Below are 15511 nucleotides of genomic sequence, written 5' to 3' on the forward strand. Positions count from 1 at the left end.
CAAAGGTTTTCACAAACCTTTGATCAGGGATCCTGACAATGATCCCAAAAGCAGTCTGTCGAAGGAGACAGGTCACCACCAAGGGTCAACCAATGAAAAGCAGGAAACAAAGGAAGGAGAGGAAGAGGGAAATGAGGAGGGTATAGGAGAGGCTGCAGTTGTTGGCTTTGATGATGGGAGTGTTGTGGTACTTTCTGAAGATTCACAGCAGCAAAACTGTGATGAAGAACAGCACAAGAGCCAGTGTAGTCAAGGTGATACCTAGATTTTCTTCATAAGATAGGTACATTACATGTTTGGGAATACATGTGTCATGATCTGTAGTTGGATAGCGATCATCTGGGCACTGAACACAATTATCCATATCTGGAAATTAAACACGTATATATTAGATACATTTGCACATCCCCCATTACAGAACATTAAGAAGATGACATTAAGCTCTTTATTCCATTTGCATCTTGGGTACACTATCATAGAATTTTTTGTTGAACATGTGTGCAAAAGAAGCACATGATAGAGAAGAATGAGGGCAAATTGACTTCTAATGAGGAACAACTTCCGGCGATTTTATATCTGAAAACAGTTGATGAACTGATGTTGCTTTACGAACTGGGACATTTTTTCCATCAAAAATGAGTGTTTGTTTGTTTGTTTGTTTGATTATTTGATTTATGTAAAACCTGACATCTAAACATTTTTATATGGTTTCTTACCTGTCTGGTTTGAGATCTTCCCTTCTGAACATGGAATACAATCATGTCAGCAAAAGGGTTCTCCTTTCTTGCTCTTCCTGTAACCTGAATGGCATGTCTCGTTACACAATGTAAGGGGCTGTGTCTGTCCATTTATGGAAGAAGCATTGGATGTCACGCGCAAAAAATCAGAAAAGGGCTCAGTCAATGTTCACAGTGATGAGGAGGATTCCTAGGTTTACCTGAAGGGGGCAGACCAGAGCAAGTGGACTCACCATTTCTCATTGCCCTCAGCACATGCAATTCACATATTTCCAATGGGGTTGGTAAGTGAAAGAAGCACTTCCTTTCCTCCTTCCTCTTCTAGAGTGAGGACTCCAGAAAATGTGGCAGACCTTAGATAAAAGGGACCTTCTATCTAGATGGATCTTTCATTTCATAAATAATTAATGGAGAGAAACATACCCCATCTTTGTTTCAAGTAAGTAGTTAATGTATATTAATAAGTGAGAGATTGAAATAAAATAAAAGAGTGGAGGATGAAGAAGGACACAAGAATGGAAAAGGGACCCCGTTCTTTGTATGCCTCACTGATACACAGTTAAAATCAAGAATCAAACATAGGAATCGTCAGGATTCTTCAGTTATTCAGAATTATTTATGGCTGTTCAGCTATGGCAGATGATTCTATCAAATATTCCTCCAGAGAAGACTGTCGAAAAACTGTTTAAACAAGAAGAAAATAATACAAGTTTAAGGGGAAAAACAAACCAGAACATTTTAGAGGGGAAATAGTCTAACCGTCTTTCAGAATGTATAACTTGTTCTTTAGTTATACATTTGAGTTTGACCAAACTATTTAGTAGAAAACAATCCTATTTCATAAACTGAACACTGAAGCTCTTTATGTTTTAAGTAACTAAATAAACATTTATTGAAATGAAATGGATTCTACCTGGTTAAATTGAGTGGGCCAGACAATGTTCTTCATAAAAATATTCAGCCGCTGGTCTCAAGATTCCTGTGGCTCTATCCTTCCAATTTTGACTCAAAGAAACTATTGATTTCAGAATGTGACCCAGCTGATAATCTCAAATTTTCCTATTAATTCCCCATTTTTATCAAAGGAAATATTTCCCCCAGCAGCATCATTAAATGATACACTTCTAAGAAAGTGATGGATCTAAATGGGAGAAAGAAGGAGAAGTAAAGAAATGGAAATGTAGCTGTTTGTAATTTACATTTCTTTGTTATTTTTTGTGGGCTAATTATGGAAATAAAATAAAATCTTTTAAACTTTGCTGCCATCAGGACATCATTCCAGGTGGTGATTTAAATGATTTATTTAATTACATGTATAAGTAAAACAAGGCAAAATCGTAAGGATAGAAAGGTGAAGTAGAAAGGGGGTGGGGGGATTACCTGTTAATTTATTATATTTCCATTTACTTGAAGTAAATTAACAGGTAATTCCACCCACCCCCTTATTAAGTAGGATCCCTTAAGATAACCTCTGGCTTATTTTACAAACATATTGTGATTCTGAACGCATAGTATCATAAGATATTTTCTCTCATACAGTATTTGCTGACAATTTTAATGTGAAAATATTGAAAGAATCAAGCCACAAATGTCTGAAAAGACACAACTGATTGCATCCTAAGCTTCATCACAGTATTTGGCCCAATTCAGTTCATATGTGTTGTGAAATAGTTGAGCGATTTACTGTTTAGTGGTATTGCCATTATATCATTTGGGAAATCTGCATTTGATTTGGAAATTTTATCTCGTTTGCTTCAGTAAGTGGCATGCATGTGGCTGATCTTCTTTAGAGACAAAAGAGGGTCAACCACTCTTAATATTTTGAAGGAAGGCAAGTAGGGAAAACAGGAACTTCGGCCTAGACTGAATTTTTAAAAAAAAATTCAAAAGAAGGAAAACAGCAAGTAATCCCTCTACTGTTGCTAAGAAAAGTACTTGGATATTTCTATGAAATAATCACGTAACAGGAGACTGAGTTCTAGTCCTGCCTTAGGCCTGAAAGCCAGCTGGGTGAGCTTGGGCCAGTCCCTCCCTCTCAGCCCCAGAGCCAATCAGGCGTGGTATGAGAGTTCTAGTCCCGCCTTAGGCGTGAAAGCCGGCTGGGTGACCTTGGGCCAGTCCCTCCCTCTCAGCCCCAGAGCCAATCAGGTGTGGTATGAGAGTTCTAGTCCCGCCTTAGGCGTTGTCATGAGTGCCGTTGAGCTAAAGTCATCAGCGCAATGGCACACATGACAATGGCAAGGAAATAGGTGAAGGGGTACAAGATAAGTAGCCATCAACCCACAACGACTAACGGCCAACAAACAATAGCTAAACGGATCACGGAGCACACCCAAGCCATCAGCGGCAATACAACGGGGATCGCCCAGCTGAAAGCAATCAGCAGAGGAATGGGAAACCTGATGATGGGCGATCCCGGAAACCCTCACCCACCGGCAGGGCAACGTATTGGACAAAGGGGGGTGACGTGACCGTGAGCGAGGGGGCGCTGACCGGCGCGGGGTATTTAAACCCCGCACCGGCGCGCTCCTGTCACTCTCAGCTTTTTTCTACCGACGCTGTACGTGCCCTGCAAATAAACCAGAGCCTGATCCGCGAACCAGTGTCTGAGTGTTATTCAGAGGTAGGCAGCGCATGACATAAAGCTGAGAGTCATAAACTCAGCCTCGCCGAGCCCCACCGGACGACAACGAGCCGCGGGAGGAGTAGACGGCGAGAAGACCAGCAAGATGAGGCCGGAGCGGCGCGGGCAAGGAGGGCGAGCCGCGCGGCAAGAGACAGAGGAGGACCGACCAAGGCCAGAGGCACCGCGGACTCCCGGAGCCATGGACGCCCACCCCACCTGACCCGAGCCTCAGCTCCAACCCCAAGGGGAGATGGCGACGGAGGCAACCCGACCGCGGGAGGGGGCAGCACGACTTCCGAAACCAGCGGAGGACCCCGCGCCCCACATCGCACCCCAGCAACGGGCGTGGAGCGACAGCCCAACGGCGGTCAACACGGAGGAGGACGACGGAGACACCCAGCAGACGGCGGAGGAAGCGGACCCGCGGCAGAGGGACGATGAACCCCGCCGGCAACCCACCCCCGAGGACGCGCCAACGGAACCGGCCCCAGCGGCGGCGCGGGCTGTGGACGAGGAGGCACGAGCTGAACTCGCGGCCATGCGGGCTCAACTGACGGAACTCCGGACCATGCTCCAGTCGCTTATGCCCCCCGCGCCACCCAACGACGTCCCCGCACAGGCCCACACCCCGAGCGAAGCACCGAACCCACACGGGCCAGCGGAGGGTCAGCAGACGGCACAGGCGGCCGACACCACACCCCGGGAAGCGAGAGGCGGGGCCGCACAAAACACCCGGGCCCCAAAGGACTTCCCCATCTTCTTCGATGGGACCCCCACAAAACTCTCGTTTTTCGTGACCAACGCTAGGGAGTTCATGGGGAGGCACGGACACTCCTATGACTCCGAGGCCGACAAGATCGCCGCCGTGGCGATCAAACTCCAAGACAGGGCGGCGGACTGGTACGTCCAACTGTACGAGTCCAGCTCCCCCGCCCTCGCCACCTTCCCTGCTTTCATCAATGAGATGAAAAACTACTTCGAAGACCCCCTAGCCAAAGTAAGGGCGAAAAGCGCACTCCAAAGACTTAAACAGGGCACACGCACGGTCCCTGACTACGCCCTGGAGTTCAAAGCCCTCGCGGGGAAGGTCAGCGACTGGTCCGAGACCACCCTGCTGGAAATGTTCAAAAGGGGGCTCAACCGCGACGTTCTCCAATGGGCCCTCTACCGCGACGACCCAGAAACGTTACACGGGTGGATCCACCTCGCGGGGAAAGCCGAACATGCGCACCGCACCTTCCTCATGACAACCACGGAAGACACAAACTATGCCGGGAAAAAGGTACCCGCACTACACGGGGGGATGGCCGGCCCCATATACCCAAAAAAGAAGTTCAACCGGGAGCCCTGCGGGAGGTGTGGCAAATTAGGGCACAAGACGGTGGATTGCTTCGCCAACCGACCGCCGACCAGCGCGCCCAAACCCACTCCGAAAATTAGCCCCAAACCACCCAACCCGGGGCTGCCCCCTCACCGCCGAATGACCGTGGCCACAGCGACACCAGAAGAGGGCTGGGATGCTTACTGGGGGGAAGAGGACAATGCAGACCCCGACCAGCCGGCGGGAAACGCTCCCCGCTTGCCCTGAAACGCGTGGCGAGGCAGGCGGTGGGACAGCAGCGCGGACCACCTCAACGAAACGACAAAAGCCCCGTAATATTGGCAGCAATTAAACTCTCTGCCGGCAACGGAGCCACCACGGCCGCGGCACTAGTGGACTCTGGGTGCTCAAAAAACCTCATCCACCCTGACCTAGTCGCCAAACTCGACCTCCGCTGCTTCCCCCTCCCCACGCCGCTGGCATTCCACCAGCTGGACGGCTCTACAGCGGGAGGGAAACCAGCCACGCTACAAACCGAGCCGGTCACCCTGCAAATGGGCACTCACACCGAGCGCACATCGTTCGTAGTCACGCACATCGGACGGCCCATTGCAGTCCTGGGGATGCCATGGCTCGTGACAAACAACCCGCGGATCAACTGGGAGACCCGCACCTTCACATTCGGCGACGGCGAGTATCGAGCACCAGTTCCAGTGGGCAGAAGCAACCCCACGGTAGGACGAGCGGAGGCAACCACACAAGACAACGCCGCTACCACAGCAGACCTACCAGAACAATACGCCGACTTCTCCGAGGTCTTCGGAGAGGCAGAAGCTGACCAACTACCCCCCCACCGCAAGACGGATTGCCGGATCGACCTACTGCCCGACGTCCCCTTACCTAGACTAAAGATCTATTCGATGACCCCAAAGGAGATGGCAACCCTCCGGGAGTTCATCGATAAAAACCTAGACAGGGGATTCATAGAGCCAGCATGCTCACCGGTCGGAGCCCCCGTCTTATTCCGGGAGAAGAAAGACGGGACCCTACGGCTCTGCACCGACTACCGGGGCCTAAACACGGCTTCCCTGTCCAACAAATACCCCTTACCCCTGGTGAAGGACATGCTCGCCCACCTGTCCACGGGCAAAGTCTTTTCCAAACTGGACCTTCGCGAGGCGTACTATTGCATCCGAATCAGGGAGGGGGACGAATGGAAGACGGCGTTCAACTGCCCCCTAGGCGCTTTCCAGTACAAAGTACTGCCCTTCGGACTCGCGGGGGCCCCTGGGGTGTTCATGCAGCTCATCAATGAGGTACTGCATGAACATCTGTTCAAAGGGGTCCTGGTCTACATCGACGACGTCCTTATTTACACAAAAACGCACGAGGAACATGTAACCCTAGTCAGGCAAGTCCTCGACAAGCTCAGAAGGGCGCAGCTCTATGCCAAGCCTACAAAGTGCGAGTTTCACAAAGAGCGCCTAGACTATCTGGGGTACCGAATCTCCGGGGACGGCATCAAAATGGACCCCGCAAAAGTCGAAGCGGTGCTAAACTGGGAGTGGCCCCGCAACAGACGGCAACTACAGAGCTTCCTCGGATTCGCGAATTTTTACAGGTCATTCGCCCGGGGGTTCGCTGAGATAGCCCTCCCCTTAACGGACCTCCTCAAAACCAAAGGGGTGGGGGACACCCGACGCGCCAAGAACCCAGGCACAGTGCTGAATTGGACTCCCGCGTGCCAGACCGCATTCAACAAGCTGAAAGCGCTGTTCACTACGGAGCCAATCCTCGCGCACCCGGACCCAGAACGGCCGTTCGTGGTCCAAGCCGACGCCTCAGACTTCTCCCTGGGAGCCATCCTGCTACAGAAAGACCCCACGGGACTCCTGAAACCATGCGCCTACCTGTCAAGGAAGTTCTCCGAGACAGAGAGGCGATGGCACGTCTGGGAGAAAGAAGCCTTCGTGGTGAAATCGGCACTGGAGACATGGCGACACCTACTCGAGGGAGCCACCCAACCATTCGAGGTCTGGACTGACCACCGGAACCTCGAGGCCCTACGAACGCCTAGACGCCTTAGCCCAAAACAGGTCCGATGGGCCCAATTCTTCAGCCGCTTTAATTTCCAGCTGAAGTTCATGCCGGGCAAAAAGAACTTCCTGGCCGACGCCCTCTCCCGACTGCCCCAAGATGAAGAGCCCGCCCCAGACACCATTGGGACGGTCCTATCCGCCTCGCAACTGGGGATGGCCGTGACCACCCGAAGCGGCGCACGGAGGCAGCTCGACTCTACGGCGCAGCCGACGGCGGGACAACCGGCGACTGAAAGAAGCCAACCGCAACTACCAGGGGGAATGCGCACGGTCCTCGCCGCCGCCCTCAAAACCGACCCCTGGTTCCTGGCAAACCCCGACAAGGTAACGATGGCACAAGACCTGGCATGGGGGGAAGGCAGAATCTACGTCCCGGACTCGCAACGCCAGGCGATCTTGCATAGGTCACACGACGCCAAGCAAGCGGGACACTTTGGGTTCCTCAAGACCCTACACCTAACACGGCGTCAATTCTGGTGGCCCGCGCTCAGGCGAGACGTAAAAACCTACGTGGCGTCCTGCCCAATGTGCGCTAGGGCCAAACGGGCACCAGGCAAACCCGCGGGGCTATTGCAACGGGTGGCAGAACCCTCCCGCCCATGGGAGGAAATCTCTATGGATTTTATAGTGGACCTCCCACCCAGCCAGAAGAAAACGGCCATTTGGGTGGTGAAGGACTACTTCTCAAAGCAGGCCCACTTCATCCCCTGCACGTCGGTCCCATCCTCACAACAGCTAGCCAAACTCTTCCTCATCCACGTGTACAGGCTACACGGATGTCCCGCACGTGTGGTGACCAACAGGGGCACACAGTTCACCTCCAAATTCTGGCGGGCCTTCCTGAAGCTGACGGGGACCCAACAGGCCCTATCTACGGCTTGGCACCCTCAGACGGACGGAGCCACAGAGGTTCTTAATGCCACCTTAGAGCAATTCATACGATCATATACTAACTACCACCAAGACGACTGGGCTGAACTGCTCCCGTTCGCCGAAGTCGCATACAACAACGCCGTCCACACGAGCACGGGGAAAACTCCGTTCGAAGTAGTCTCGGGGCGCGACTTCGTCCCCATACCGGAGCTACCTCAACCCCCGGAACCCCAGGTGGACGCTAGCGACTGGGGACGGAAGATCGCGGAAGCATGGCCAGTAATCACGGCGGCGCTGAAGGATGCACAGGCAGCCTACAAAGAGCAGGCCGACAAGCACCGGCGCCAACAACCGACGTTCCAGGCGGGGGATATGGCCTATCTATCCACCAAGTTCCTAAAGTCAACCCAACCCTCGAAAAAACTGGGGCCTAAGTACATCGGGCCTTTCCGAGTCACGCAAATAGTGAACCCGGTAGCAATACGCTTGGACCTGCCACACAACCTCCGGAGACTCCACCCGGTGTTCCACACCAGCCTCCTGAAACCGGCAACCACCTCCCGATGGCACCCAAGCACGCCACAGCCCGCACCGGTGATGATCGACGGGCAACACCACTTCGAGATAAGGGACATTCTCGACTCCCGCAAGCAACGAGGAACTCTACACTATCTGGTCAGGTGGAAACACTTCCCCCACCCGGAATGGGTGGCGGCGCACAACGTTAACGCGCCTGACCTGACCAGAGCATTTCACCGGGCATACCCCGACAAACCGCAACCAAGGTCAGCAAAACCAAACCCCCCCCCCGCAGGCCCCCCCGCCTCCCGTGCCCCAAGGGAAAGGGCCCCCCCAAGCCGGCGACTTGGGTGGACCTCCCCCCCCCGGGACTCACTCCCCCCGCCCCGGGCCCACGGGGTGGTGACAAACGTTCGCCAGCACCCTCCCCCCGCCCCCCGGCCGCGGGGGAGTGGCAAGCAAGTCAACAGGGCAACCTGGGGGCAACGCCCAGGAGACACAACAAAGGCGACGCACTTTAAATAAGAAAAAGAAGGGCCCTACCTGGAGCTGAGAAGCACCCGACCAGCCACGCCTCTCTCCTCGCCGAACTGAGCCAAACAAACAGGGTGTGGCTGGAGCATGCGCACGCCAGGTCAGGACCCGAGCATGCGCACCATGGACACACCCTGGGAAGGCACGTGGTAGAGGGAGGAGCAAAGGGAGGGGCGACAACTACTCCGGCGGGAACTTTGAAAAAAAAAAAAAAATGTGGCGTTTTGACAGCTCCACGGGGAAAACCCAGAAAACCGGGGCGGAACACTATCCGAAAAGGGGGCAGTATGTCATGAGTGCCGTTGAGCTAAAGTCATCAGCGCAATGGCACACATGACAATGGCAAGGAAATAGGTGAAGGGGTACAAGATAAGTAGCCATCAACCCACAACGACTAACGGCCAACAAACAATAGCTAAACGGATCACGGAGCACACCCAAGCCATCAGCGGCAATACAACGGGGATCGCCCAGCTGAAAGCAATCAGCAGAGGAATGGGAAACCTGATGATGGGCGATCCCGGAAACCCTCACCCACCGGCAGGGCAACGTATTGGACAAAGGGGGGTGACGTGACCGTGAGCGAGGGGGCGCTGACCGGCGCGGGGTATTTAAACCCCGCACCGGCGCGCTCCTGTCACTCTCAGCTTTTTTCTACCGACGCTGTACCTGCCCTGCAAATAAACCAGAGCCTGATCCGCGAACCAGTGTCTGAGTGTTATTCAGAGGTAGGCAGCGCATGACAGGCGTGAAAGCCGGCTGGGTGACTTTGGGCCAGTCCCTCTCTCTCAGCCCCAGAGCCAATCAGGCGTGGTATGAGAGTTCTAGTCCCGCCTTAGGCATGAAAGCCAGCTGGGTGACCTTGGGCCAGTCCCTCCCTCTCAGCCCCAGAGCCAATCAGGCGTGGTATGAGAGTTCTAGTCCTGCCTTAGGCATGAAAGCCGGCTGGGTGACTTTGGGCCAGTCGCTCTCTCTCAGCCCAACTCACCTCACAGGGTTGTTGCTGTGGGGCAAATAAGTGGAGGAAGGATTATTAAGTATGTTCACTACCTTGAGTTATTTATAAAAATAATAAAGGTGGGATTTTAAAAAAAGTAAAAAAAAAACGTAAAAAAAAACGTAAAAAAAAAGCAGAATTGTTTTTTGTACATTAATGCCTAACTTTGGAAAGCACAAATGATGTTGTCTAAAATAATAATAGAGGATAACTTAGACAAAAAAAAAAAAAACACTGAAAAACCATTTCATGCTAACCTCTATGATTGCATGTACCTGACTTAGATGATCTTGAGAGAACCATGAAAAGTTGGAGCTAGTTATGTTGGACAGAAGATAACCAGGACCTTGCACAGCAGTGACCAAGATTGGGAAGATGAAAGACAATCTCAATAACTTTCATACTGTGACCAGGAAATTTACATGGACATAAGTACAAAGCCACCAGGAATGACTCTCAGATCAAAGAACAGTTTATCTTGACCTTACATGTAACACAACGTCTCAATAACATCCCACCATCCCATAAGAAGGTACTCAGATCTCTTCACATTCTCCCTAAGAAAATACTATCACCAGCATATCCCAAGTATGATGAGAAGTCTTACAACCCTGCTCTGAGCTTTACCTTCCATGATTGTTGATTTAACTTCTGTCTCCTTCCATTCATAACTGATCTTCGGTTGCCCATAGAAGAGTACATGGCATGCAAAGCCATAGACAGCGCTCTAGACACTGTAACTGTGAGCTGTCATCCTCATTTCAAACACAGTCCTAGGGGGAGTCTCTAGCTGCTCTTTCCCAGTGCAGAAGTCCTCATTCACCATGTCACTGGGAAAACCAGGGAGGAAGCAATTAAGTAACTGTTGCCAGGTCTCTGCTAGGAAACCATCATCTTTCTCCAAAGAAGGTTTCCTCCCCTGAAGAAGTTGATGGGATCCAGAAACATCATTTGAATTAACTGACAAGGATATAGATCCATGAAGGAGGTTTAAGCTCCAATTTCTCTGCAAGGGAATGGATGTAAAATCTACATCTGCCGTCATAACCCAGACTTTGGAATTGTCAGTACCTGATCATTCAAGCATTCACACAATCACAGTCAGGAGGCTGGGATTCCTTTAACTGTTTTAATGAAGCAAAATGAATGGTACAGAAGGCAAGCTGCGAATAAAGAGTTCCCGCTCAAACTTAACTTTTAAAACTACATTCCCCTAATCAGTCCCCTTTCTCATGAAACCATGTCACCCCCCCCCTTCCAGCCAGATGGTGTTTTTGGTGTATCTTAATCCCATGTCCTTGATGTCCTGCATAGCCATAATAAACATAACAACCTACTTCACAGCTTCACACCCCCTCCCATCTGGCGACATGGTGTCTACCTCTTTGATAAGGAAACGATGGCAGATGCTCCGATAAGGGTTCACGAAACCTTTGATTGGGGGGATCTGACAGGAATACTCTGGCATTTCCTCAATTTCAGACATTTTGAGCAAAAGCCTCAAATTTAAGATACTCTGAAATTTGCCATGAAAGATCACGCTTTAAGATATATGGGTCAAGAGAAAATGTAACATTTCAAGAATTGCTTCTTCGCCAGTCTCACTGAGGACCCTACCAGCCAATCTGAGTATGAAATCAAAGCAGATACCACTCTTGGAAAGCATGGGAAGCACATTCCTTAAAAGCATCTCTGCTGAACTGCCAGTATCGAGATATATCACTCCAATCCATGTCCACCCCAGATACAGCAAAAGATGGAGAATCCCTCTGTACTGATGAATGGTGTTTGGGAACATCCAGTGGAAGAAAAGAGGTTGAGTTTGAGTATCCAATTCTGGAGCAGAAGTACAGTATATGCAAGCTAAAAAAAATGGAGGGACATAAGGATAGAAGAGTTATTTCCAGAGCCTATGATGCTGTTTCTACAGGAACAGTGTAACCTCTGTTTCATTCATCAATCAATATTAACCAGCTGTTCTAGCTGGAATGTTCAGATAAGCATTTCTGAGTAGCCATTTTCCATTAACAAAATAAGAACAGCATGCCAAAATATGATGGTGCCACTGGGTTTCTTTTTAAATCTCTTTCTGTTCCATGAAAGCCACTTGCTTGTGCAGTTTTGTAGTTCATCAGGATAGCTGCCATATTCAGGAATTCATTAGAGCTTGGTGACAGTCACATTTATAGTTAGGGATGAATCTGTTTGGAGTAGAGATCAGTTCCACTGTAGCTGCACAGGTATGTCTTGGATTAAAATAATTGTTATAGATGTTGAAGCCTTCTACGTTTCTGTAGTTTTTTTTAAACTTTGAACAATCTTCCTTTAACAGAAATTATTGAAAAAAATAAAATTTATTCATTCCAAATGGCAGATTAATTCTCATTAATAGATAACAAGAATACATTTACAATTTCTTGTTATGAGAAATTATTCCAAATCATTTGAAAATGACCTCAAGTGCTGAAATGATAATCTGATTGGGATATCACCTGATTTTTCCTCATCATCCCAAAATTTAAGGTTAGATGAGCAATGGATTCGCCCTTCATCCAGCTCCAGAACCATCTCCATACTATTTCTTATTCCTTTTCCAGTTGCTTGGGGAATCAGTCCTCAGCTTCTTTCAAGGGTATATAGAACAAAATTATCCGTTCCAGATGCTCCTTTTCCTTCTCTTCCTTCACCCTATGATGTTTTGTGAGTCCAGTCTTTCTTTCACATGTGGTGGTCGTGTGATAAAGTTATACCCTTTGGGTATAAAATCTTTGAAGAGATAAGCATCATTACTAAACTAAGAATTGAAAATTCTCCAGAGCTAGGGTTACTGCAGGAGGGACGCAGTGGCGCTGCGGGTTAAACCGCTGCGCTGCTGAGCTTGCCGAACGGAAGGTCGGCGGTTCGAATCCGCGTGACGGGACGAGCTCCCGTTGCTAGTCCCAGCTCCTGCTCACCTAGCAGTTCGAAAGCATGCAAATGTGAGTAGATTAATAGGTACCGCTTCAGCGGGAAGGTAACGGCGTTCCGTGTCATCATGCCGGCCACATGACCACAGAGGAAGTGTCTACGGACAAACGCCGGCTCTTCGGCTTTGAAACGGAGATGAGCACCGCCCCCTAGAGTCGGACACGACTGGACTTTATGTCGAGGGAAACCTTTACCTTTACCTAGGGTTACTGCAATGGCAAACCGCTTCTGAAAAACTTGCCTTGCCAGGAAAACTGCAGGAAGTAGTCCAGTCGCTAGGTGCCAACAATGACTGGAAGAAATAAAACAAAACAAAAAACCCCTCAACTTATACATCAAAACATGTACAGAGCCATGGATATGACCTTGGAGAAGCTATTCAGCACTGTTCCAAAAATAAATTGTGAAGAAGCACACTTTCCAAAGAGAAGGGAAAACACAGGCAGACTTGGAGATTCTGTTCCTAAAGCCTATCTCAATAAGGTATCATTCAAGTCTTCTTGTAGAATCTCCATCCGTATCAGGACAACCTTGAATGTGTTGCTGAAGATAGTGTCAGGGCAGGAGGTGATTTCCAGGAGATCAAGAATGAAGAGAAACCACTGGGATTGGTAAACAAAGGAATTCTTAGAAGATAGCCACCATTCCCACACCTTGATAGAATGACCGATAATGCCAAAAATGTATCTGCTTCTGCCCAAAGAGATGATTGGCAGAATAACATAAAAGCTTATGCCAGAGGCATTAAAGAGGCAGCCCCCTCACCTCCATTCTCAACCTATTGGGTCTACTACTCTGAAAAGCTACCTGGGAACAGACCTCAGAAGATCACTGCTTGACACTATCTAAGCCAACTTCTTCATTGCCAAGAGTTGAGCTAGTTCAGGACATTTGGCTTCTGGGCTGCATCAATTGAGAAACAATTCATCTCTTTTTCAGTACTTTAGGATTTCAATCACTGCCCTTAAAAACATTCCTTTTCCTTCCATCACTGAATATTTATGCAACTATTCACAGATATAATATGAAACTGTTTTAACTAAGGCTGCAAACCAGCATGTATCCTGCCCTTAAATATCTCTCCAGGCTGAATACAAGTTCCCTTGTCTTATATTCAACCTTGGCAGTAGAGAAAGCAGTTCATTTTTTCTCTCAGCTCCATTGAGACCATGCCTGACTTTTATGAACATGAATGAACTCTTTCTGCTGAAGACAATTTGCTTTACTCTCCCTCTTGTCCTCCCATTAGTATGGGCATAGATAGGCCTAGTGGTAGCTGCTCAACCTCTTAGACACTCAGTGGATTAACTAAGAACTCACCATAATGGACTTCCTTGGTTTTCTGGAGTATTGAGGGATAGAAGATCCAAATGGATGACTCCTTTTTGGGGGATGTAATTTGTACCTATGGCCTAATTTTGTTGTATGGGTCCTGGAGTCTCTGGATCTCCAAGCTTTCATGGGACATCCTCTAAAACAACAACAGGAATTGATCTTTCAGCACAGAGAGTCTAAGAAGCACTTGTCCATTTAACAAGGTTGTCACATTTAAAGTTTGGCTTTGTCCAGACAACAAACACTTATCTTGTGTACTATTCTAGCCCCTCCTCAGTTTGCCTTGACATATCCAAGGGGTTAAACAGACCACTAAGTGGATGCACTAATCATTGACATCAGGTGAGCTCTCCTGGCTTTGGGAATATGTACTATTGACCACACCCAGAAGTACTAGCTGGGACTTTATTGTAAGGTTACATTAAATGAATCTTGCAAGTCCGAAAATACATGTTTCCCGCTTCACCTTTACAGTCCAAGAAAATAGGTAGGGTCCCTTCTGAGACGTTTACCCCAGGGACACTGGGGGGGCAGGCAGGTCCATTCCTTCTATGGACTCAGCTGCTGCCTAGTCTGCAACTCTTCCTCCTGTCTCCCAAGGTCATTCCCACATACAGTACCATTACAGGTATGGACCTGCCTGCACCCCAGTGTCCCTATGAGATCCTGCACAGCATGTCTCCCTGTCTCCTGGTCTCCCATTTAGAGATTCGTAAACTAAATAACCCAGCAAATAGTTGGAAAATATCCAGTAGTGACCTCTTACCATTCAGGATGTTGGAGGGAAATGCTGATTGGTGGACTCTTCCTTAGCCTGTCTTTTTATTCATATCAAACATGCATTCCAAATATCAGGTGTGTGGAACTAATCTGTAACTGTTCCCATCCCTACGAATGGCAACAGCACAACTCTTTACACCAATGTTCAGTTAAGCTATTTCTTTCTTTCTTCCTTTAATATTTATTTATTTTTATCCCACATTTGTTATTTTTATAAATAACTCAAGGTGGCAAACATACCTAATATGCCTTCCTCCTCCTGTTTTCCACAAAACAACAACACTGTGAGGTGAGTTGGGCTGAGAGAGGGTGACTGGTCCAAGGTCACCCAGCCAGCATTCATGTCCAAGGTGGGACTAGAACTCTCAGTCTCCTGGTTTCTAGCCCAGAACCTTAACCACTAGACCAAACAGCCTAATGAATTAAATGGCCACTACCTCTGTTGTATTTGTGCTTTGCTTCTCTTTTTTTTAACCTTGTGGTCATTGACCATAGTTCAATTTGGCCTGATTTAATTGATTTGGGGAGCATGCTGAGACTCAGTTTCCTTGAATGGCATGATCTGTTTGGGCCCTTAATGAATCCTTCACAGTTGAGTAGGAAGTCATGGGAATCTACTTCTCTATTTCTCTTGCTCTGTGAAATTGTCAATTAAATCTTAACTAAAGAACTGCTTAAAGAACCCCTTTGCCATAGGAGCAGCCAAATCCTAGGCAGACGGAT

This window comes from Candoia aspera, chromosome 4, assembly GCF_035149785.1.
Source record: "Candoia aspera isolate rCanAsp1 chromosome 4, rCanAsp1.hap2, whole genome shotgun sequence".
Taxonomy (NCBI): domain Eukaryota; kingdom Metazoa; phylum Chordata; class Lepidosauria; order Squamata; family Boidae; genus Candoia; species Candoia aspera.